Genomic DNA, 23,734 nt, shown 5'->3' on the forward strand with positions numbered 1-23,734 from the left:
ACTCTACATGAAATAAAACACGTTTGCATTTATATATGTATATATGTATAGTCTTCGACGAAACCAGAGGAAAGTACATTGTAACTACAGAATAATTACATATAACATAAAAGTTTGTAATTGCATATTACATACATGTATACTGTGCATATTAAAGTTTATAACTTTAAATACACACTGCACATGAAATTTACAAACACGATTCTAAATCTTGGATTTAATTACAATATTCTACAATGTAACAGTAATGTTTACAAAGTAAGTATAAAGTTACAACAATGTAATCGCAGTGTTATTTCAAAGTATAATGTTATAATGTTGAGTGTTTTATATAGCAATTATAATTTTAGAACAAATTAGTTACAGTGTTATTGGATATACTATGTAAAAAACACTGTATATACATAGTTAAAACATTGAAATTACAGTTGCATTACATTACTGTGTTATAACGTTATAACAATGTAAAGACAGTGTTATTACATAATAATTATAGTGTTATTACAAAGTAAATATTACATATTACATAGTATAAAGTTATAACAATGCATATACAGTGTTATTACATAGTAAGTATAAAGTTACGACAATGTAATTGCAGTAATAATACATGGTAAATATATTGTTCTAACAATGTAACTACAGTGTTCTTACATAGTACGTATAATGTCTTAACAATGTAATTACAATGTTGTTACATTATACTTACTATGTAATAACATTGTAATATTATACTGTAATATCACTGTATTTATAAAGTTATAACAATGTATTGCATATTACATACATGTGTACTGTGCATATTTAAGTTTATAGCTTTAAATACACACTGTACATGCAATATACAAACACGTATCTTGATGTAATTACAATGTACTACAATGTAACATAGTAATGTTTACATAGTAAGTTTAAAGTTATAACAATGTAATTACAGCATTACTACATATATTTAAATGGTTATGATAATAGATTTATGGTGTTAATGCAATATTATAACAATGTAATTATAGTGTTAATGCATAGTAATTATAATGTTTTAACAATGTAGTTACAGTGTTGTTACATAGTAATTATTATGTTATAACAATGTAATTAGTGTTATTACATAGTAATTATAATGTTATACAAAGTATATACAGTGTTGTTACATAGTGTTTATAATGATATGGCAATTTATATACAGTGTTACATAGTAAGTTATAAACTCATAACATTCTTATTACATTTACATTACATTACAGTGTTAATACATATTAATTACAATGTTATAACAATGTATACACAGTGTTATAACATAGTAATAATGTTATAACAATGTAATTAGTGATATTACATAGTAATTATACTGCTATAACAATTTATTTACAGTGTTATTACATAGTAATTATAATATTATAACAATGTAATTACAGTGGTTTTACATTATAGTTACTATGTAACAACACTGTAACATAGCATTATACTATGTAATAACACTGAATATACATGTTAAACCACTATAATTATTTACATTACAGTCTTATTAAAAGTAATTATAATGTTATAACAATGTATGTAAAGTGTTATTAGATAGTAATTATAATGTTTTAACAAAGTAATTAGTGTTATTGTATAGCAATTACAATGTATCAATAATGCAATTCCAGTGTTACTACATAGTAATTATTTTGTAATTATAATGTAACTGCAATGTCATTACATACAAAATCTAAGTTTGTAATTATATATGTTCTGTGTATATTTACATATAAATACACATTTACTGTACTTGAAATGTACAAAGAAACATATTTATAAATAATTGGATGTAATTACAATTTAATGCCACAGTATTTGCAAACAAGATAAAAGTTTGTAATTAGGTGTGTATTTTGTATATTTACGTACTTAACTATAAATAGCCAAATACTATACATGCTTTTCACAAATAAATATTTGCAGTTATAAATATTATCTTGGATGTACCTACAACGTAATTGCAAGTAATACATAGTGATTACAATGTGACGGCACAGAATACAAAAGTTTGTAATTACAGCTCTATGTTAAAATTTGTAATTACATATTACATACATGTGTACTGTGCATATTTAAGTATAGAACTTTAAATACACACTGCACATTAAATAAACAAACATGTTTGTAAATCTTGGATGTAATTACAATGTAATCACAATGCAACTACAATGTAATGACATAGACAATGTAATGACAAGATAAAAGTTTGTAATTACATGTGTGCTGTGTTCATATAATAACTATAACACTTAAATACTGTACATGAAATCTGCAAAAACACATTTGAAATACTATATAGATGTTATTTAAATGTTTAACAATGTATTTTCAAAGTTAATACATAGTAATTATAATGTAACTACAATGTCATTACCTAAATCAAAGTTTGGTTGGCAAACTTGTAAAATAGCAAACAATATGTGTGTGACAGTTCTTATACATTAACATGCCAGAGACTGTAGATGTACTCTAAATGTAAACGATCAAAATTCTCTCAAATTTTCAAATTGGGGTAAAAAAAAAATTCAAAAGGGTAAATGCAGATATAACCTTCAAATTCTAAAATGTAATTTTCCGCTTAAAATTATAAGGTTCTATCATTCATTGAAGTGCTCCTTTTCAAGAAATACAATCGGTCTGCTTATTAATTTAATTTAAAAAAAATACATATTGTAACAATATGTTTATGTTTAAGAAAGTTTTTTTTTTCTTTAATTAATGTTTTAGGATAAATATGTTTTTCTTGTTCAAATGAAGCATACAGGGCTGTGCTAAATATTTAGTACAGGGCAGATATTAATTGAATGCAATTAATATGAATAGTATGCTTTATATGTGTCACCGACTCGGTTCCAGTCATTCCCCTTGCTGGCCAGCAGAGGTCATCATCACCGGACTTTTGACATTGCATTGACATTAGCCGCCTGCCTCTTATCCATGCCTGCATACTCATCCTGTGTTTACCTGCCGCCAGCCCAACGACGATATACTACTGTGTTTGATGTGAGTTTGCGCACACACAACATCTGTGTGCTATTTGTTATTAAACTGTGTTTAATAAAAATACTGTAAATGGATCCTTCTGTGTCAGCCACTTCGTTACAGAAGACTTCGCCAGACATGGATCCCGCAGCCCTGCAGGTCCTTTCCAACGAACTCACAACCCAAGCTCAAGTTCTAGAGAACCCACCAACAACAGCTTGCTCATCTCACGCAGCTAACGGAGGCACTTGTGAGTACCATGCGAAATTTGAAAGTTGCGACCCCAGCGCAACCCACCGCCAACTACTCAACTCATCAACCTCCGGTAACCTTTACTCCTCATCATACCAGTCCCCGCATTGCATTCCCTGACAATTTCTATGGTAACCCTTCCAAATGTAAAGGTTTTTTGCTTCAGTGCAAGCTGTTTGTTCTCAGATGAGAACAGCAAGATCGCCTTTGTTTGCTCGTTGCTCTCTGGAAAAGCCCTGGATTGGGCTACTGCAGTCTGGCCGGAAAACAACCCCACTTTCCCAACATTCAAAGAGTTTCTGTAGCGATTTTGTGTGGTCTTCGATCATCCCGAGGGAGGTCGAAACGCAGGTGAAGAATTTCTGTCAATCCAACAAAATTATCAACCAGCGGCAGAGTTCGCTCTCCATTTTCACACTTTGGCTGCACAAACTGGCTGGGCTGATGATCCTTTAAAGACTCTCTACCACAAAGCATTGAATCCTAAATTACAGACCGAATTAGCCTGTAGAGATGATGGCAAATCACTCGACCAGCTCATTGAGCTCTCAATCAGGCTGGATAATCTGCTTCGCACCCGAAAACACTCACCTGTCGCTCTCTCCTGTCCCAGCCAGGAATCCACTCCAGTTCCTTCAAGTTCAGGTGAACCCATGCAACTGGTTTGAGCCCATTTGTCCCCGGAAGAGCGTGAGAGACGCATTAAGAATAACCTCTGCCTGTATTGCAGTCTTGGTGGTCATACGAAGCTCAAATGTCCCAATAAGCCTCCATCCAAAACAGAGTCGGTGAGTGCAACCTCCATTCTTGCCATTAATAAAAGCGCTATGGTTGTCCCCATTGTGGTGCGTTGCAGGAACACCAGTATTAACACTGTCACCTTAGTTGACTCAGGAGCTGCTGGCAACTTCATGGATGAGACTTTTGCTCGCAGTAACAATATCCCACTAGCTTCTTGTGATTTTCCCCTAGCAGTCACGGCAGTAGACAGACGCCCCCTAGGGGATGGAAAGATCACTTACCACACTGTTCCTCTATCATTACAAACTGGATCTTTTCATAAGGAAGAATTGGATCTGCTAATCACCAAATACCCACAACATCCCATTATTCTTGGTTTACCGTGGTTGCAGACACATAACCCCTTTATTTCCTGGAAAACCGGTGAGATCACAAGATGGAGGGATTCATGTATTGAAAATTGTCTATGTTCTATCGTCCCTGTTCAGCTCAATAATATGGTTACCTGCCCTGATACCTCTGAGATTCAAATCAAGCAATCCTAGACTCAAGTGGAATCCAGATGCCGATTGAGCATTCAATCTCCTGAAGACCCGATTCTCCTCAGCACCTATCCTCTGTCACCCTGATCCAAAGCTCCCCTTCACCCTTGAAATTGACACCTCCAATACATGCATTGGCGCTGTATTATCACAGAAGCAAGCCACATCCAACAAGCTCCACCCTTGTGCCTTCTTTTCCCGATAGTTTAACTTAGCAGAAAGAAACTACGACGTAGGTAATCGAGAACTTCTGGTTATGAAATCAGCAATGGAAGAATGGAGGCACTGGCTAGAAGGAGCTTTACACCCATTCACCGTAATAACCGACCATAAGAACCTCGAATACATCCGTTCAGCAAAGAGACTAAATCCCAGACAGGCTAGATGGGTTCTATTCTTCACTCGTTTCCATTTCACTGTGACATACATTCCCAGACCCAAGAGCATCAAAGCCGATGCACTTTCCCGTCTGTCTAAAGAGGATGCCAAAATTGAAGATGAGCAACCCATCATACCCGACTCTATGATTCTGGCACCCATCTCTTGGGATATAGATGCAGAAATTGCTCAATCCGCAGCTGAACATCCCCCTCCTTCCACCTGTCCGGTTGAAAAGGTCTTTGTCCCACCACCACTCATGCTAGCCCCAGTTCCGGTCATCCAGGCATTGCAGGCACCCTTGATCTCATTCTCAACCGCTACTGGTGGCCCGACGTGAGAAAGGACGCCATTAACGTTGTGAAGAATTGTGCCCCCTGTAACATGAACAAGCACTCCTGTCACAGTCCAGCCGGCCTTCTACAGCCTCTTGAAATTCCCCATCATCCCTGGTCACACATCGCCATCGACTTTATTACTGATCTTCCCCTGTCTATGGGTCACACCACTATACTCACCGTCATCGACCGCTTTTCCAAGGCTTGCAGGCTGATCCCCATACCAAAGCTTCCCACAACATTGGAAACCGCTGAGCTCCTGTGCAATCAAGTTTTTCGATTCTATGGGCTACCTGAGGATATCGTGTCTGACAGAGGTCCCCAATTTACTTCAAGAGTATGGTCTGCATTCTTTAAAAACCTTGACATCAATATCAGCCTAACTTCCGGATATCATCCTCAGTCCAATGGGCAGGTAGAGCGGCTGAATCAGGAAATTGGTCGATTCCTAAGAACATATTGTCATCAGCATCAAACAAATTGGAGCCGTTTTCTGATGTGGGCCGAATATGCCCAAAACTCTTTGAGAAAAGCAACCACTGGCCTAATGCCTTTCCAAGTCATTCTAGGCTTTCAACCCCCCCTGTTCCCATGGTCTGGTAAACCATCCGAACTCCCAGTCCTCGATCATTGATTCCAACAGTGTGAGACAACCTGGAACGCAGCCCATACACACCTCTCCCATGCAGTCCGAAGATTTAAGGAACAGGCCGATCGTCACCATCGCCCCAGCCCCACTTACACTCCTGGACAATGGGTATGGCTATCCACCAAAGACCTTCGCCTCAGACTTCCCTGCAAGAAGCTCAGTCCTAGGTATGTTGGCCCCTTCAGGATTGACTGTCAAATCACACCCGTATCCTACAGATTAAAACTGCCTAATCACTATCGCATCTTACCTACCTTCCATGTATCACTGCTCAAGCCAGCTGCTGGTCCAGCCGAGGTGGATAGGGAGGTGGCAGCCGGTGATTAGGGTACCCCACCAATCATCATCGATGGAGAGGAGGCGTACCAGATCCGTGAGATCCTGAGGTCCAGACGCCGGGGGGAACATCTACAATACCTGATCCAATGGGAGGGGTACGGCCCTGAGGAACAATCATGGGTTAACCGCAAGGACATCCTTGACCCAACTCAAGTGAGTTTCATCGTCTGCATCCGGAAATGCCGGCCCCTTGCCCTCGTGATAGACCCCAGCGTCGTGGCGCCCCTCACTTCAGGAGCCGTTCGAAGGAGGGGGGCTTTGTCACCGACTCGGTTCCAGTCATTCCCCTCACTGGCGAGCAGAGGTCATCATCACCGGACTTTTGACATTACATCATCCCTTGAATGATTAGCACTCACACCTGCACTACATCTCCTAATCACCTGGCTCACGCTTATAAGCAGCACACACACACAGCTTCATTGCGAAGTCTTGTTCTGCCCCGGCTAACACTACTGAGCCTTCTCATCCTTGCCTGCTTTCCCATTGTGATCTTGCTTCGTTTACTGACCCAGTCCTGCCTGCCGCTTACCTTGTACTTCAGCCTGATTCCCGACTTTGATCCTCGCCGCCTGCCTTGAACTCTAGCCTCCTTACCGACTCTGATATTAGCCGCCTGCCTCTGATCTATGTCTGCATACTCATCCTGTGTTTACCTGCCGCCAGCCCAACGACGATATACTACTGTGTTTGATGTGAGTTTGCACACGAACAACATCTGTGTGCTATTAGTTATTAAACTGTGTTTAATAAAAATACTGCAAATGGATCCTTCTGTGTCAGCCACTTCGTTACAATATGAATTATTGAGTTATATTTATTGAATTATATGCCCCATTAATTAATTTAAGTAGCAAATTTAAGACTTTAAAAGAAAATGGACAATAAACAAATGAGTTCAATAAACACCGAAAAATGATTTTACTGACTATAAATGCACAGATAAAAATATTTCACATTATATATTACATATTTTATTATTGGTTTCTTTTTCAACAATGTAAAATTTAACATTTCATCTTAATGTGAAAAAAAAACCATCAATGTAAGTGATTACCCATTGGTTTAACATATCACTGAATATCTCGTTGACAAAAGCTTGAAACACAAAAGGACTGTTTGCTAGTGCAAAGGGAATAACGATATTCATAGTGCCCGTTGGCCATGGAGAAGGCCGTTTTCCATTCGAGGATCGCCTGTGTCTCACCGTTCACCTGATCAACCTCTTATTCAGAATTCAACTGCTTTCTTTTGCTCGCGTGAACATTTATCAGTCATGCTGCTTCTTGGTTCTAAGTGCACATTTGCACGCATATTGACAAATGGTCTTAAACTAAATTCAAAATTTTATGGACAAAGGAGCATTTTCAACCAACCAAGGTGGCTAGTGGGGGTGTCTGTCTAACCTACCAGAGCTGAAATCTACCCGCATTTGACGGGTTGGCGGGTGTTAATGTCAAGCCCTGATTATAATTTAAAGACAATGTAATAAAATCCAAAATAAAAGATTGCAATTACAAATGTACTGCGTGTATTTATGTATAAACCCACAAATACTGTACATGAAATGTACAAAGAAACATTTAATGTTGTAAATATTATATTGGCTGTAATTACAATGTAATAGCAATGTAAATACAATGTAACAACAATAATTGCACATAAGATAACTTTTCTCTTAGGTGTAAATACAGTGTTATAACAATGTAATTAAAAGGTCATTACATCCAAAATGAAAGTTTGTTATTACATATTGTAGCGAGCACACGCATGCCACGTCGCCCTGGTCGCAAATCCACCCCAGCTGGACCATCATCAGCACCGGATCGCTCATAGCTGGACCTCATCAGGAGGAGAGACATATAAGCCAAGTCCACGCAAGAGGAAGACGAGCTTCATTCAACTAATGACTCCCTGCGCTAATGCTTGTCTCTCTGTCTCTCCCACAGCAGACTCCAGCTCGTGACGATCCAACAACCGACTACTCACTGTCCTTCACCTACTTCCCGGAGCACCAGAGCACCACATCTAAGTATTTCACCTCACTCACGTTGTAAATAAAGCACCCTCCGGGGACTTGTCTGTAACCTAACGCAACTGTGTCAGTGTTTTCCCTCTGCCTCGCTAAAATATGTACTGTGTAAATTTACATATAAATACACAGATACTGTACTTGAAATGTACAAAGAAACATAAATGTATAAATATTATCATGTATGTATTTACAATTTGATAGCAATGTAATTACAATGTTATGACAGTAATTGCGCACAAGATAAAAGTTTGTAATTACATGTTTATTTGTATATTTACGTATACAATTATAAACAAACAAATTCTGTACATGCAATATACAAAGAAACATTTACATTATAAATATTATGTGTAATGTGTAAACTATAACTTTAAAACACAAATACTGTCCATGAACTATGCAAAATCACCATTTACAATACTATAATATATGTAATTACTATGTTATAACAATGTAGGTACATTGTTATTACTTAGTAAGCATAATGTCATAGCAATGTAAACACAGTGTTATTACAATGATATAACAATGTAACTACATAATAATTGTAATGGTATAACAATGTAACTACAGTGTAGTTACAATGTTATAACAATGTAATTATAACGTTTTTACAATGTTATAATATTGTAAATACAGTGTTATTGCATAGTAAGTATGATGTTTTAACAATGTGATTGCAGTGTTATTACATAGTAATTATAATCAGAATCCGTTTTATTGCTTCACACACACACACACACACACACACACACACACACACACACACACACACAAGGAATTTATTTTGGCTAAAGAAGCTTCCAGTGTAGATAGTGACAAGTGACAACACAAAATATTTATGGGAAAAAGAAATATGATAAACAATAAATAAGATGGAGTTAGTCAAAAAATCTGGATGTTGAATTGTATGTACAGATTTGTTATAAATATACAGGTTATACGGTGTTGTGTAAAAATGCGAATGTGGAAAGTATTGCATTGTATATTGATATAAGGTGCTGTGTAAAAGTATTGCACATAATTATTGCACAGTAGGGGAATATTTAACTGTTCATGAGGTAGATGGCCTAAGGAAAGAAACGTTTCCTGTGTCTGGCTGTTTTTTTGCTTGGTGCTCTGAAAGCGCCGACCAGACGGTAACAGTTTGCATAGGTAGTGTGCTGGGTGCAAGGCGTATAGAGGGATTTTGCGAGGCCTTTAACTCACCCTGTAAGAGTACAGTTATTGAAGTGTAGGAAGGGTAGTGCCAGTGATACATTCAGCAGTCCAGACTATTCGCTGTAGTCTATGGAGGTCGGTTTTGGCAGCTGAACCGAACCAGATGGTGATTGAAGTGCAGAGGATGGATTGCATGACAGCTGAGCTCCTGTGGCAGGTTGAACTTCCTCTGCTGACGAAGGAAGTACAGTCTCTGCTGTCTCTCTGAGTGAGTGGGGGTTTCTCCTAAAGTCCACTATCATCTCCACTGTATTGAGCGTGTTCAGCTCCAGGTTGTTGTATCTGCACCATAATGCCAGCCGCTCCACCTCTTGTCTGTATGCAGACTCATCATTGTTCCAGATGAGGCCGATAACAGCAGTGTCGTCTGCAAACTTAATGAGTTTGATGGAGGGGTCTTTTGTGGTGCAGTCTTTGGTGTACAGGGAGAAGAGCAGTGGGGAGAGAACACATCCTTGGGGGGCACACATGCTGATGGTGCGGCTGTCGGATAAAATTTTGTCCATTCTGACTAGATGTTTTCTATCTGTCAGAAAGCTGGTGATCCATTGACAGAAAGAGCTAGGAAAAGAGAACTGGGTCAGTTTGTACTCGAGCAGGGATGGGATGATGGTGTTAAAGGCAGAACTGAAGTCCACAAACAGAATCCTTGCGAAGTTACCTGGTTTGTCCAGATGTTGTAGGGTATAATGCAGTCTCATGTTGACTGCATCATCCACAGACCGGTTTGCTCTATAGGCAAACTGTAGGGGGTCCAGCAGGGGTCCAGTGATGTCCTTTGATATGCTAGGACCAGTCTTTTGAATTACTTCATGGCCACAGATGTTAAGGCAACAGGAGTCATCGAGTCCTGTGATCTTTGACTTCTTTGGGATTGGGATGATAGTGGAGCGCTTAAAGCAGGATGAAACTTGGCACTGTTCCAGTGATCTGTTGAAGATCTGTGAAAAAATGTGAGCCAGCTGGTCAGCGCAGGTTCTCAGACAGGCTGCTGAAACACCGTCTGGGCCTGGTGCTTTCCTTTTCTTCTGTTTACTAAAGATCTGACGCACATTATCCTCTCTGATCTGAAGTGCAGGGGGGAGATGGAGAAGGCTGGAGGTGTTGATGGCTGTGTAAGGAGATGGTCCGAGCTGTGTTGATATGGTGTTGATAGCTGTGTTGGGAGATGGTCTAGGCTGTGTTGATGTGGTATTGATGGCTGTGTAGGGAGATGGTCCGGGCGGGTGTGAGGTGTTTGGTCAGAGGTGTCAAATCTACAGTAGAAAATTTTCAGCTCGTTTGTAAGATGTTTATCGCTGTCGATGCTGGGGGACGGTGTCTTGTAATTAGTAATAACCTTTAAGCCTCTCCACACTGATGTAGGGTTGTTAGCAGAAAACTGGTTTTGCAGCTTTTTGGCAAAGCTCTTCTTAGCCACACCTAAGCCAAACACATCTCCTTTGTCAAGTGTGTTCCTGGCCTGAATATACAAGATCCTGTCACCACTCCTGTAGGCATCCTCTTTGGCCTGACAAAGTTGTCTGAGTTTTAGTGTAAACGAGGGTTTATCATTGTTAAATGATAAGTAGGTCCTGGTAGGGATTCATAACTCCTCACTCATCAGTAATGTAATTAAAATGGAATTAAAATGTCATTACATACAAAATCAAAGTTTGTAATTACATATGTTCTGTGTATATTTACATATAAATTTTTCCTTTCTTTAATTAATGTTTTAGGATGAATATGTTTTCTTGTTCAAATGAAGCATACAAGGCTGTGCTAAATATTGTGTCCAGTGCAGATGTTAATTGTATGTAATTAATATGAATATTATGCTTTATATGTGTCACCAACTCGGTCCCAGCTATTCCCCTCACTAACCAGCAGAGGTCACTATCACCAGCCTTCTAAGGACTCCATCCCCCAGAATTCCTTGTATCTGATGCTGATTACCCTGCACCTGATCCTCATCCACACACACATTTAAAGGGCACCTATGGGGCAAAATGTACTTTTAAAAATGTTTTGACAGACATATGTGTAGAAATAGTGTATATAATGTCATATTATGGTTATATAAACACACCTTTTTTTTTTTAATTTAACAACATAAAAATGGTGATTGACAGCTGCGCGCCTTAACATGTCTCCGTAGTAACGCATATAATCATATCAACAAGACAGAAAGAGCGCAAAGCAATCGGAAATAAAAGGTCTGTTCAGTTTGCTTGGATCATCAATCATCATCAAATGTGATCAAGAGTGAGTTTTACAAGTTTAAAATGTTTTAAAACAGAGCAAGTGTGTAATGAATAACAGCGATTCACTTTAGATTCACTTCATCAGCACAGCCGCATGTCAGAACAATTTTAAATATTATATCTCGGTTTGTGGATGTTAGATCAGGTTTATTTTGTACATTAACATAACAGATATCCAAACAGCAGTGTATATTAACCTGTATCATGTCACATATGCATGCAAAACGACTGCAAAGCTAAACGCGTGCTGTCACTCTCTGTGTGTATGTCTGCGCTATGTGTGTGTGTGTGTGTGTGTGTGTCTGCGCTATGTGTGTGTGATCATATTATTATGTGTTATTGACGCGTGCAAAGATGGCGCCTGTGTGTATGTCGGCATGCCGTTTGCCTCGTCAGTTTTTAAATGTTTGTTCGGCAACCAGAGCTTTTTCTGCTCCTATTCATGAGCTGTGTTGATGCATTAATTTCAAATGATCACCAAGCACTGTTAAACATTAGAGGTTTGTTGGAGAATCAACCCAGAGAATGCTCCATAACAAAGGACTACCGCTATTCATCGTTTCCTTTTCCCACGGCCGCTATCAACGAAAACGTCGCAGAAGAATGGGAAATCATGGAGGTGTCCGGGTGAGGATGAGGAGGGAAATTTCTATTTCATTGGCTCTACATGCTGCGTGCTCATTTATACCTACGCATGGTCACCATGGTTTGCACCTGGCTCGATGCTCGTGGGACGTGAGATACACCTGTCACTTGCCTATCATCCCGGACCAACGGCAGCCAGGCGAATTCGGAGCTCCGCCACAGGTGCGCATCCGACGCAGGGGCGTAAATCTTCAACTCATTAAATCACTGGATTATGTTCATCAGTCACATCTACAAGTCAATTCCAAGATCAACATGGCTTTGTTTAACGCTAGATCTGTGTCCAATAAGCCACAATTTGGACTTCCTTTTTTTAACTGAGACCTGGATTGGAGCGGGTGAGTCATCTGTGTTCGGTGAACTTTGTCCTTTAAACTGTTCTTTTATCAGCACTCCTAGATGTATTGGGAAAGGAGGTGGAGTGACTATGGTTTTCAAAAATTGGTTTAGATGTCGGACTATCTCTGTCGGGGACTTCTCTTCATTTGAATCGCAATGTGCTCTGATAGAATCGGATACCACACCTTTTCTGTGTGTTCTGGTTTACAGGCCTTCTAAGCCTGATAGAGGTTTTATAAAGGAGTTTTATCACATCTTATGATCCTTTATTAATTTTAGGGGATTTTAATATTCACGTTTGTGCCCTGGAAAGCCTTTGGTAAATGAGTTTATCCATGTTTTGGATTCTTTTGGATTTACTCAGCATATTGTTGGTGCTAAACATGCACTGGGCCACACTTTGGACCTTATAATGTCCTACGGGTTTTCAATAGAAAATATTGTGATTGAAGATGTCTCTGTCTCAGATCATAAGCCCATTGTTTTTAACACCACTCTATCATACTTCTCTGGTACTACAAAAAGTAAAGGTTTTCACTCTCGCTGAATAAACTTTCTTACTGCAAATCAGTTTTCTACTATGTTAAATAATAACAAAGTGCCTACAGCAATATTAGCTGCTGCTGAGCATTCCTCAAGTCCTGATGATTTAATTTCTGACTGTGTAGCTCCTTTAAAATATAAGTATCCAAAAATGAAGTCACAGCCATGGCTGGATGATCACTCTCGCTCACAGATTTGTCGTAAAGCAGAACTGCACTGGAGAAAAGATCACTTTGCTGTCTCTCTTGAAATCTTTAGAGATGCACAAGTAAACTTTCAAAAAGCAGCAAAAAAAGCAAGAGCTACATACTTTTCAGACATTAGTAATAAACATTCACACACCCCTAAAATTTTATTTAACACAATTAACTCAATAATTTCTCCACGTACCTCATGCAAAATTGAGCAGTCATCAGAGATATGTGAGAGATTTAAAAGGTTCTTTACTGAGAAGGTAGCTGATATCAGATTCTCTTTTGCTCCTCTCTGCCCTAGTTCCTTTGTGGAGTCGACAGTTTCTTCAGCTACCTTCTGTAATTTTGAACCGGTGTCTCTCTTAAGGGGTTAAGGGGTTTAGTGTTTCAGACGAAAACTTCAACTTCGCCATGTGATCCTATTTCCTCTAACCTTTTAAAGGAGACTTTCAGCACAATAGGTTCTAGAATACAAGCAATTATTAATTCCTGCTTAGTTTCAGGCACTGTCCCTGCATTTTTAAAGCATGCAGTTGTCCAGCCATTGCCTAAAAAACCCAATGCCGATATAAATTGCTTAAATAACTCCCGTCCTATCTCTAAACTTCCATTTATGTCAAAAGTTCTAGAAAGAGCTGTCTTATCACAGTTACAGCCTTTTTTTAAATCTTCTCATAAACTTGAACCTTTAGAGTCTGGTATCACTATGCACCACAGTACTGAAACCGCTCTGTTAAAAGTGTTGAATGACTTACTGCTGTCGGTAGATTCAGGCAGTAATGCAATTTTGGTTTTACTGGATCTGAGCTCCGCTTTTGATACAGTCGATCATACCATCTTTCTGTCACGTCTGGAACATTGGGTGGGCATAAAGGGTTCAGCACTTCATTGGTTTCAGTCATATCTGAAATCCAGGTCTTTTTCAGTGTCTGTTGGCCAATTTATGTCAACATCTGCCCCTCTTCTGTGTGGTGTCCCCCAGGGCTATATTCTGGGTCCAATGCTCTTCAACTTATATATGCTTCCTCTTGGTAATATTATAAGGAAACATAACATCTCTTTTAATTTTTATGCAGATGACTCTCAGCTGTATGTACCTTTAAAATCTCAGAACTTCCTGCAGTCTCTAATTGTCTTGAGGATATTAAATGTTGGATGGCAAAAAACTTCCTTCATCTTAATAACGAAAAACTAAGGTTATTCTCTTCAGCCCCTCAAAAACAAGAATGTCTTATATTGGGGGCTTGGGAGGTCTTACACCGTATGTTAAATCGCAAGTAAAAAATCTAGGAGTTATCTTTGATTCTGAGCTTTGTCCAGAAAAACAAATTAGCTCAGTCGTTATTGTCAGCTGAGGATCATCTCCAGACTCAAATCCATTCTTTCCTTTCAAGATCTGGAAAAGGTCATACATGCTTTTATCACGTCCCGCCTAGACTATTGCAATTCCTTATATGTTGGTCTCCCTCAATCCTCATTAGCACGGTTGCAGTTGGTTCAAAATGCAGCAGATAGACTTTTAACAGGCACCAAAAAACATGCTCATATCTCACCAGTTTTAGCATCCCTTCATTGGCTTCCTGTTAATTTTAGAATTCAGTTCAAGACTTTACTTATTGTTTTTAAAGCACTGCATGGGCAAGCACCTTCTAATATATCAGAACTTATTAACTTACAGTCAACTCCTCGGTCTCTTGGGTCCTCAAATAAAATTTTACTGCATATTCCTCGGTCACGACTTAAACTGAAATGAGATAGAGCCTTTGCATTCAATGCTCCACGTTATTGGAACCAGCTGCTACCGGACATTACGAGTGCTTTTTCTCTATCTATTTTTAAGTCTAGACGAGAGACACATTTTTATTCTATTGCATTCCCAGGCTTTTAATCTTTATTGTGGTTGTTACTGTAATACTTTTATTCTTATTTTTACTTTTTATTTTTACTCTTTTAGAGTGTGTGCTATGGTTTTGTTCAGCACTTTGGTCAGTGCTAAACTGAAGTAAAAGTGCTTTATAAATAAACTTTACTTACTTACTTGAGTGTATCATGTCTGTGTGTGTGTGTATATATCTATAGAATGTATCATTTAAGTATATTTATAGAGTGTATCGTGTGCATATGTATGACGAGCAGAGGAAAATAGACTCCTGCGGGAGTTGAAGCTTATTTTAGTCACAACTGCAGGAGTTACAGCTGGGGATGGAGGGCCTAGGTAGAAGTAAGAAGGTAGCAGAATAATCAATGCTTAAAGAACACAGTTAGCGGAGAAAACTTGATGCTGGAAAAAGGAAAATAGTTGGGGAATTGAAGAATAAGGAGATAACGGAATAGATAAAAGAAGGGGTAAAAAGCTAGCAGAAGCACTCGATGCTGTCAAAGGCATCGGAGAACCAGCAACCGAGGGTCTGGATTTGATGTGAGGAGAGACCTTTGTGAGCTGCTGTGGTGGCTGCGCCATTTCTGAATGAATGGCTAGAATATGGTTCGGGGGGAAAAGCCTGAAGCGGAAAACTTCTTGAAGTGTTTTTGGAACCAAAAACGGGTTACTGGACAGTTAGCGTCATCGGAAAAAAACGTGGGGCAAGGGGGTTAGGCTCTAGGGATTTCCTTAGGTGGAGGAATGCTTTTCCTGACTGATCTGTTTTGCTTTGCTTGATAAAGAAGGCGAAGGTTTCGGCTTTCGGCAAAGTTAGATTAGATTTTGTGGGGTGGATGGCAGGGTTGAATTTGGATGTAATAGCCATTTCTGAACACTCAAGGAAGCCAATAAAGCCAGGGTAAGATTGAGAAGATCACGGCGATCTCCAGTTACTCCCTTGTCCATTAGAGGGGTGGATGTGGAGATTGTTCAGGACTATAAATATTTGGGTGTGTATATTGATAATAAGCTGGACTGGTCCAAGAACTCTCTGGTCACATATAAGAAGGGTCAAAGTAGGCTGTATTTCCTACGTAAACTCCGATCTTTTAGAGTCTGCAACACCATGTTGCGTATGTTCTATGAGTCTGTAGTGGCCAGTGCCATTTTCTATGCTGTGGTGTGCTGGGGTGGTAGTGTAAAAGTGGCAGATATGAAGAGATTTAACAAATTGATTAGGAAAGCTGGCGCTGTGGTGGGTGAGGAATTGGACAATATGGAGACTGTGGCCGAAAAGAGAACATTGTGCAGACTTCGGTCAATTATGCACAATGTAGATCATCCTCTTTATAATGTGGTTGACGAGCTGAGAAGTACCTTTAGTCACAGACTTACCAGCTTAAAGTGTTCCACTGAACGCCACAGAAAATCCTTCCTTCCCACTGCTATCAGACTTCATAACGTCTCCCTCAGTCACTTACCCTCACAGTAATTTATGCAATATCTTGCTGCTCGTGCCATATATTAATTAATTATTACGGGTTTTAATGCGTGGAAGTCTGTGCATTATGTTCTATGATGTGCAATAGTCTATTAGGTGCAATATTTGTACGTTTTTTTACTGGGTCTTAAATATTTTTAGTGCAATATCTTTGTTTTTTAAATGAGTGCTGAATGACTTTACTACTTGAATTATTGTATGTGTAATTGTTTTATGTGTAATATTAGTTTTGGTTAATATTATTTTCATTACTTGATATATGACTTATTAGTATTAGTTACCACTGATTCTTTTAAGTGTAATATCTTATATAATAGTTTGTATACTTATGTATTGTGGCTGTTTTCTTTTATAGATTGGTTGGATTTATGTGACTTATTTCACTTACTTAATTTATTTATTTTGTCTTGTGGTTTTGTGTTTCTGTGTTCTGTGTGTTATGGCAGTCATTACATAAGCAATTTCCTGCGGGATAAATAAAGTTTTCTAAGTCTAAGTCTAAGTCTAAGTAAACATGGCGTCCAGTGTGCGAAGTGTGTGGATCCATTTTGAAAGAATGTTAAGTGTAAGGGGTAGTCTGAAGTCGGGGAGGGCTGTGTTTTCTGGATACCTTTGATAAGGAGGGAGGTTTGTGCGTTGGAAATGGCTTCTGAGGGGGACCTGTGTATCAATTTATGAAAAAATTGGATTCCATTGAGGTAGCTTTTTATATAGCTAGCCTGCATATTTTTGTCAGCGTGGAGGTGGAAAATAAAGGAGGTGATGGGAAAACAAGGAGAAATCTGGGAAATGTATATAGTAGAGGTTGTGGAAATGTTTGAATGACTTCCATGCGGTGAGATATGACTGAAGCGTTCTGGGGCGACTGCGTGTAGGATGTTGGATATGGAAGTTTCATGTAAATGGTGTAATGGGTGATTTAGGGCAATATCATTTGTGAATATTGTGGGACAGGTGTTGGATGCTGGTCTGCTTCTAGTGCTAAGAACCGAAATTTCTGGAAAAGAAAGAGAGAGAGAGAAAATCAGCAATTTAATTTTTGCAGCCTGGAACATGTTCAGCAGACATAATTTATTTTTTTTGGCTAGTGTCAAAATGAGGCATCTTAAAAGCGTCATTAAAGGTGCTGAGTAGAAATGCCTTTGTTTATGCTTTGTTCTGTGGAGTCTTTAATCTGTAATTTTTACATAACATCCATTTGTCAAAAAAATTGGCCAGTTGCACTGCTTATAGGACTAATGAATGGCATCTTAAAGGATGGGGCAGAGAATGGTCCAATCATAAAGGGGTTGTCGATCTCTTTTTTTAATAAGATGATTGACAGTTTCGGATTCTGCAGTAGCTTTAGAATGTATGTAGAGTGTAATAGGTTGGATAAGGGTCAGCTTCTGGTGCCGACTGTTAAGAACTCTGAAATGAGAACAAGATAATCAGAATTAATTTTTTGCAAAATGATATGTGTATAGCAGACACAATGAATTGTTTTAGCTGAAATCCATGAGAGGCGTCTTAATGAGGGTATGGGCAACTGTGAATGGAAGCGCCTTTAATGCATGGTATGATAGCTTCTTAGCAAAATGCAAGAGTGGTAGAGGTGGGCATTTGTCCCCCCACAGGAGGGCAGATGGATGGACAGCTGAAGATATGGGGCCCGGCTTGTCTGGTGGTCCAGGAAGTACCTGTTGAAGACTAAGTAGGTGAAGAGGAGTTTAAACCCTTTTTGTGTTATAAATATATATATTTAAATGCAAATGTATCTAAAACCGAGTAGATGGATGAAACGTTACTTCATTCTTCAGGAATGGCCTCCTCCTATTTATTGTAGTCGAGTGGGAAGTTTGTTTCTTTGCCGTTTCACATCCAACCAATTTGCTTTTATGAACTCACATATGTCACTTGTGTAAGAACATATGAGTTACTGGCATATTACGATTGAACTTCTGTGCACGATGTGTTGAAAAATTTTTTTAATAGCTGGGTAGTAATCTTTTCAGAAGTGGAAATGGCTATCAGATGTGGCAGAGGTTTTTTATTATTTATATATTTATTGATTTACTTATTTATTTACTTATTTTTGATAATTAATTAAAGTATTTATTTATATTTTAATTAATTAATTTATTAGTTTTTAAATACATCAACTGCCAACATCAATCCCTGAACTTGAAAAGTGAATGTTAGTTATGGGCTTCAATGTAGTCCATGAATAAATAATATTACGTTTGAAATCCTAATGTGATTCAAATCACATGCACATCTGGCCCAGTTCATTCACAAAGTCAGAATCCATTCTTAACCTGTCAAGAGAGAGGACGAGACCATCTCAAATTTTTTAAAGCTTACTGAATGGTGACATTTCTCTTTCAGCTATTGGCTCAAAGGAGTGTTAATCAAATGGGCAAATAGACGGGCGTCCATTTTGTTGACTAGAATCACTAGTCTCATGACTGAAGGCGCTACAGAACACCCTCCAGGCAGGACTGGGTCGAAGGATCGTGAGTGTGCCCGAAGCCATTCAGAGGTCTCGGACCGCCTCATTGAAGTGTTACCAAAAATGGCAGAATTAAATGAGGCCTGGATGTTGTACAAAGCAGCTGGGGGATCTGGGCAATAGTCCCTTACAATAGTGGCACCAGATGAAGAGGGCTATTCTGGACTGCAGTTGTGGTGAAAGGCTTAAATGGAATGATAAAGACGATGAAAAGAGAAGTAAGAAACCGCGTAGAAGCTTCTCTGACATCATCATGGACAGGATGGATAGCACGTCAACATTTAACATCAGTGTCACGAGAGATGAGCTGTTTTACAGGGGCCCAAGAGTCGGCTTAGCTTAATCGGTTGAAGCTGCAGACACAGAGGCAGTAGCAGACCTGTCTGACAGAATTTTATCATGCGGGTATACCGTGCCCATTGTCTATAAGAGGAAGAAGAATATTACAATCCTCCTGCACTCGGCAGTCTGAACAAATCCAATGTTACAGCAAATCTGTGATGGGTTAAAGTTGTATGGCTTCCATGACTTACTCCGAGAACACAGTGAGACCTGTCAGCCACACTTTGTTCCTGGACACTTGCCACAAGTTAATGCAGAATTCCAAGAGCTTGCCTTGGCTCCAGTATTCTGCAAGGACAGATTGCTTGCCCGCCACAGGGAGTGCCGCATAATCAACTTTTTGCAAGACTTCATTTAAAAGTTGGAGAATGAAGAAGAAGAACTTGCTGTGGCCGAAAATCAGGAAAGTGGTGATTCTGTTACCGTATGACAATTCTTCCAGTGGTGTACTGGCCAAGAACACATCCCGCTGACTGAAACTCAGAAGAAGGCATTTGAAATCCACATTGAGTTTGACTACGAATGTTACGGAGATCAAATGATATGTTATCCAGTCATCAATGCTTGTGCTGTGTCTATCAGGTTCCCAACAAAACACCTTGGAACATATAAGTAGTTTGAAGACATGATGTCACAGGCAATAAACAACAGCAAAGAGTTTAGACGACATTAGGCTGTAATGTTAGATAGTTAGGTAAGCGCAGTAGTTGTTACCAAAAAAAGATAACATTAACATGATTATGTGTGTGTGTGGTCAAACTGCAAACATATAAAAGAAACAAATAAAATATTACTAATTAATTAAAGCTATTTCACTTAATAGCTAACACATGCCAGTGTAATCAACATTTCAGTGTAATAACTAACTTGTTAATGTTATTTTAATGTTATTTTTATTGGTAACATTAAAGTCAAACACATTGAATCAAGGAGTCCAATGTCAAATCTAGAAGACTAACATCACAAACAAGAAATTAATAAAGCAAATAAAAGCAACATGGATTCAGATGCAGTTTCCACTCCAAAATCTAGACACTAAAAAACAACCACCACATCTAAAGTGTCATTGTGGAGTTGCAAAGGCAACAGTAACACGCTTGATGACACAAATTACTACAGCTATGAACTGTAACCAGCCCAAAGAAGTAGAAACAAAACTTTCTAATTTTAATGAGGCTGTAGATCAGTTTCATGAGGTTCATGACATGTACAGTTTTGAGCTGGCTGGAAGATTTTAAGCAAGAATCTCCTGATGCACTAAATATTCAAGATTCAGTCACTGTTGAAACTGTGAAGTCTCCTATATCCTTTGCAGATCAACTATCTAATCAGCTACAGGAGCTACATAAACTCAGGAAAAAGGAAAAACAGACGTTTTCTATGTTTATGGCCGAGAAGGAAGAATGCCATCGTGCAGATTTTAAATTACAGCTTCAACATTCAGAGCTTAAAACGGATGAACTCGGGAGTCAAGGAGCCAGAGTTAACGACAGTAAACAAGGACTTTTCAACACCTGTTTCAGGTAACCTGCTCTTAACTTTCGTTCATCATTCTCAACAGTGAATGAGAATTCTCTGAGTCAACTTTTAGAGCTGTAAAAGCAACAATATCAATCACATATCAACTCCATGCATCTACCACCTGTTGATATAATCAAGTTTGATGGAGAGCCTTTGAAGTAATGGCAGTTCATGAAATTATTAAATTCTGTGATTGATAAAGAGAGTAAAAAGAGTGCCTGACCAAGAGAAGTTAACTCGACTGTATCAGTACACAGTTGGGCAAGCTAAACATGCCATCTCACATTGCTTGTATAACCCCAATTCCAGCTAGGGTTATGCTGATGCAATGGCTATTATGAAAAGACGTTTTGGAAATCCATATGCAATATCGCAGCCAAACTCTTAATCAAATGCTAAATCAACTTTCAACAAGAAAAGACAGACATTTGCAGTGACGGCTACTAATGAACCCACTATTTCCTGACAAACCACCTAAACACTATTGAATAACCGCTTATCCTTTCATAGGTGTGAAAGTGTGAAAAGACAATTGTGAAAGTGTTTCTGATGATGCCTTGGAAACTGGGAAATGAAGTCTCAAGTCAGTATCAACTGTGAATGATACCAGTAAAATTACTTCTGATCTTCGTGAGCTACTCAGCTGTGGAGGCTTTAGGCTAACTAATTAGTTGAGCAATTCCAAGGTAGTCATGAAAACAATTCCAGCTGAACTGTGGGCCAACTCATTGCATGAGGTCAATCTCGATCAGGAGGACTTACCGTATGAACGAACATTAGGTGTCCTTTGGGATGTAGAAAGAGACTGGCTCCATTCTAAAATGCATACTTCCCTTCTATTAGGTATGGAAAAAGCAGTAGGTGACAGATTGAGTATGTTTGAATCCCAAATGTTCAAAACAGAGAAGGCAAGACTTACCTCAATCCTCGCGAGATTCGGCCATACGTATACTCAATTTGTCTAGATATGTGCATACTCACCTACAACATAATAGGAGAAAACAGCATGTGAAGAAAGAAGTATATTTGAAACTTCAGTTATCAAAAAAAAGGGCAGGCCAGAAATCCCCAGATGCCCTACTGCTTCTGCCCAGATTCCGAATTATTCTCAGATGGTTACTTATCTATCCCATCAAGCCATGGGATAGCATTCGGCATGGAGAAGAAGAAGCAGGAGAAGAGGATATGTGAGGAAAACCGGGACACGGACGTTTTGAAACGTAAGTTATTGGAAAGCAAAGAGTTAAATTGCATGTGTTGAGCTAACTTTGTATACAGTAAATTGTTCAGTTGCTGAAAGTGTAAAGATGCTTTATAGTAATGTTATGTTTGTTTTATTTTGCTCTAAAACATAATTATGTAGGAATGTGAATTTACATAAACAAAAAGACGATTATTAAATGTCTGACATAAATATATGAGAAGTGTTGCAGATCAGCAAATCACAACATTAATAAGACACCCAAGTGAGTGATGTGTTTGTGCTGATGAATTCACCGTTGTTGACACAATTCATTAGTTTAATCTGTTCATTTGTATAGTTGACAGTGAGGAATTTGTTTGTAATTATTTTCAAACACCAAAAGACATTAGTCTGTTAAAAGGACTTGTTTATTTTGTATTATCTGAATTGTCCTCCGACTGGTGCCGTGTGCATTGAGGATGAAGAAGCGCAGCAGTGTGCTGGAGATGATGATGGAGATGCTTTAGTGCTGTTGACAAGACCACTAGGTAACTTGTGTAAACCCAGTTCTCTGAGAACAGAGCGAGGTATCTCACTATGGGAAATGCATCAGGCGTGACAGACTATGGAGGCACCAATTACACCACATCAGTCTGAGGACGGACAAATCACAGGACACGATAAGAATACCACCCTCTCCTTTATAATCCGCTGTGATTCCCCGAATCGGCATTTGAAGCACGCTCTTCCCGAGTGTAATGCGTGAAGGGAAGTCTGGTTTGATACCTTGCTCTGTTCTTAGAGAACCGGGGTTACGCAAGTAACCTAGCGTTCTCTTTCAACCATTCGGTTGGTATCTCACTATGGGAATGATATAAACCACTTCCGTAACGCATGTTTTTCTGTCCCCCTGGACAGAATCGATAGAACGATAACCTCTCAAGTTTATAAGGGACACACATTAAGAACCGCATGAGCCAATGAAGGTGCAGTGACGTCAAGGTGGTAAAACCTGATAAATGTATGTGTGGAAGACCAATGACTGTAAAAAATATGGACAACGCGACAGCCCCTTTTCCCATTGAACGCATTGAGTGCAAAACGCCTGCTTGACGGGCACATACTGTCGCAAAAGACTGCTGAAATTAGAGCCTGGACATGCACAGAAGGACTGTCTGATGGAGCCAGAGGAGGAGCCGCGAAAATGAGCTGAATCAATCTTCCAACCAATGCTTTATGTAAAATCAACCACGCCCCCCAAACTTCTCACTCGACTGCCGGTGTCTGCACTATAACAAATGCTCGCTGATGTAAATAGAAGCACTTACATTTAAAAGCACAGAATAATATACGGTTTAAAAACGGTGTGA

At 38.9% G+C, this 23,734-nt stretch overlaps 1 protein-coding gene and 1 long non-coding RNA gene across 2 annotated transcripts in view; one reads left to right on the forward strand and one right to left on the reverse strand.

The window, feature by feature from the left end:
- qrich1 (glutamine-rich 1) overlaps positions 1-23,734 on the reverse strand; it is an 821,757-nt gene that overhangs the window by 595,737 nt on the left and 202,286 nt on the right. The window lies entirely within an intron of this gene.
- On the forward strand, positions 12,586-17,836 carry LOC147841746 (uncharacterized). Its single transcript, XR_015502615.1, has 2 exons — positions 12,586-16,245; positions 17,337-17,836. It is a non-coding gene; the product is annotated as an uncharacterized LOC147841746 (long non-coding RNA).

Source organism: Danio rerio, chromosome 11 (assembly GCF_052040795.2).
Source record: "Danio rerio strain M-AB ecotype USA chromosome 11, GRCz13ab, whole genome shotgun sequence".
NCBI lineage: Eukaryota > Metazoa > Chordata > Actinopteri > Cypriniformes > Danionidae > Danio > Danio rerio.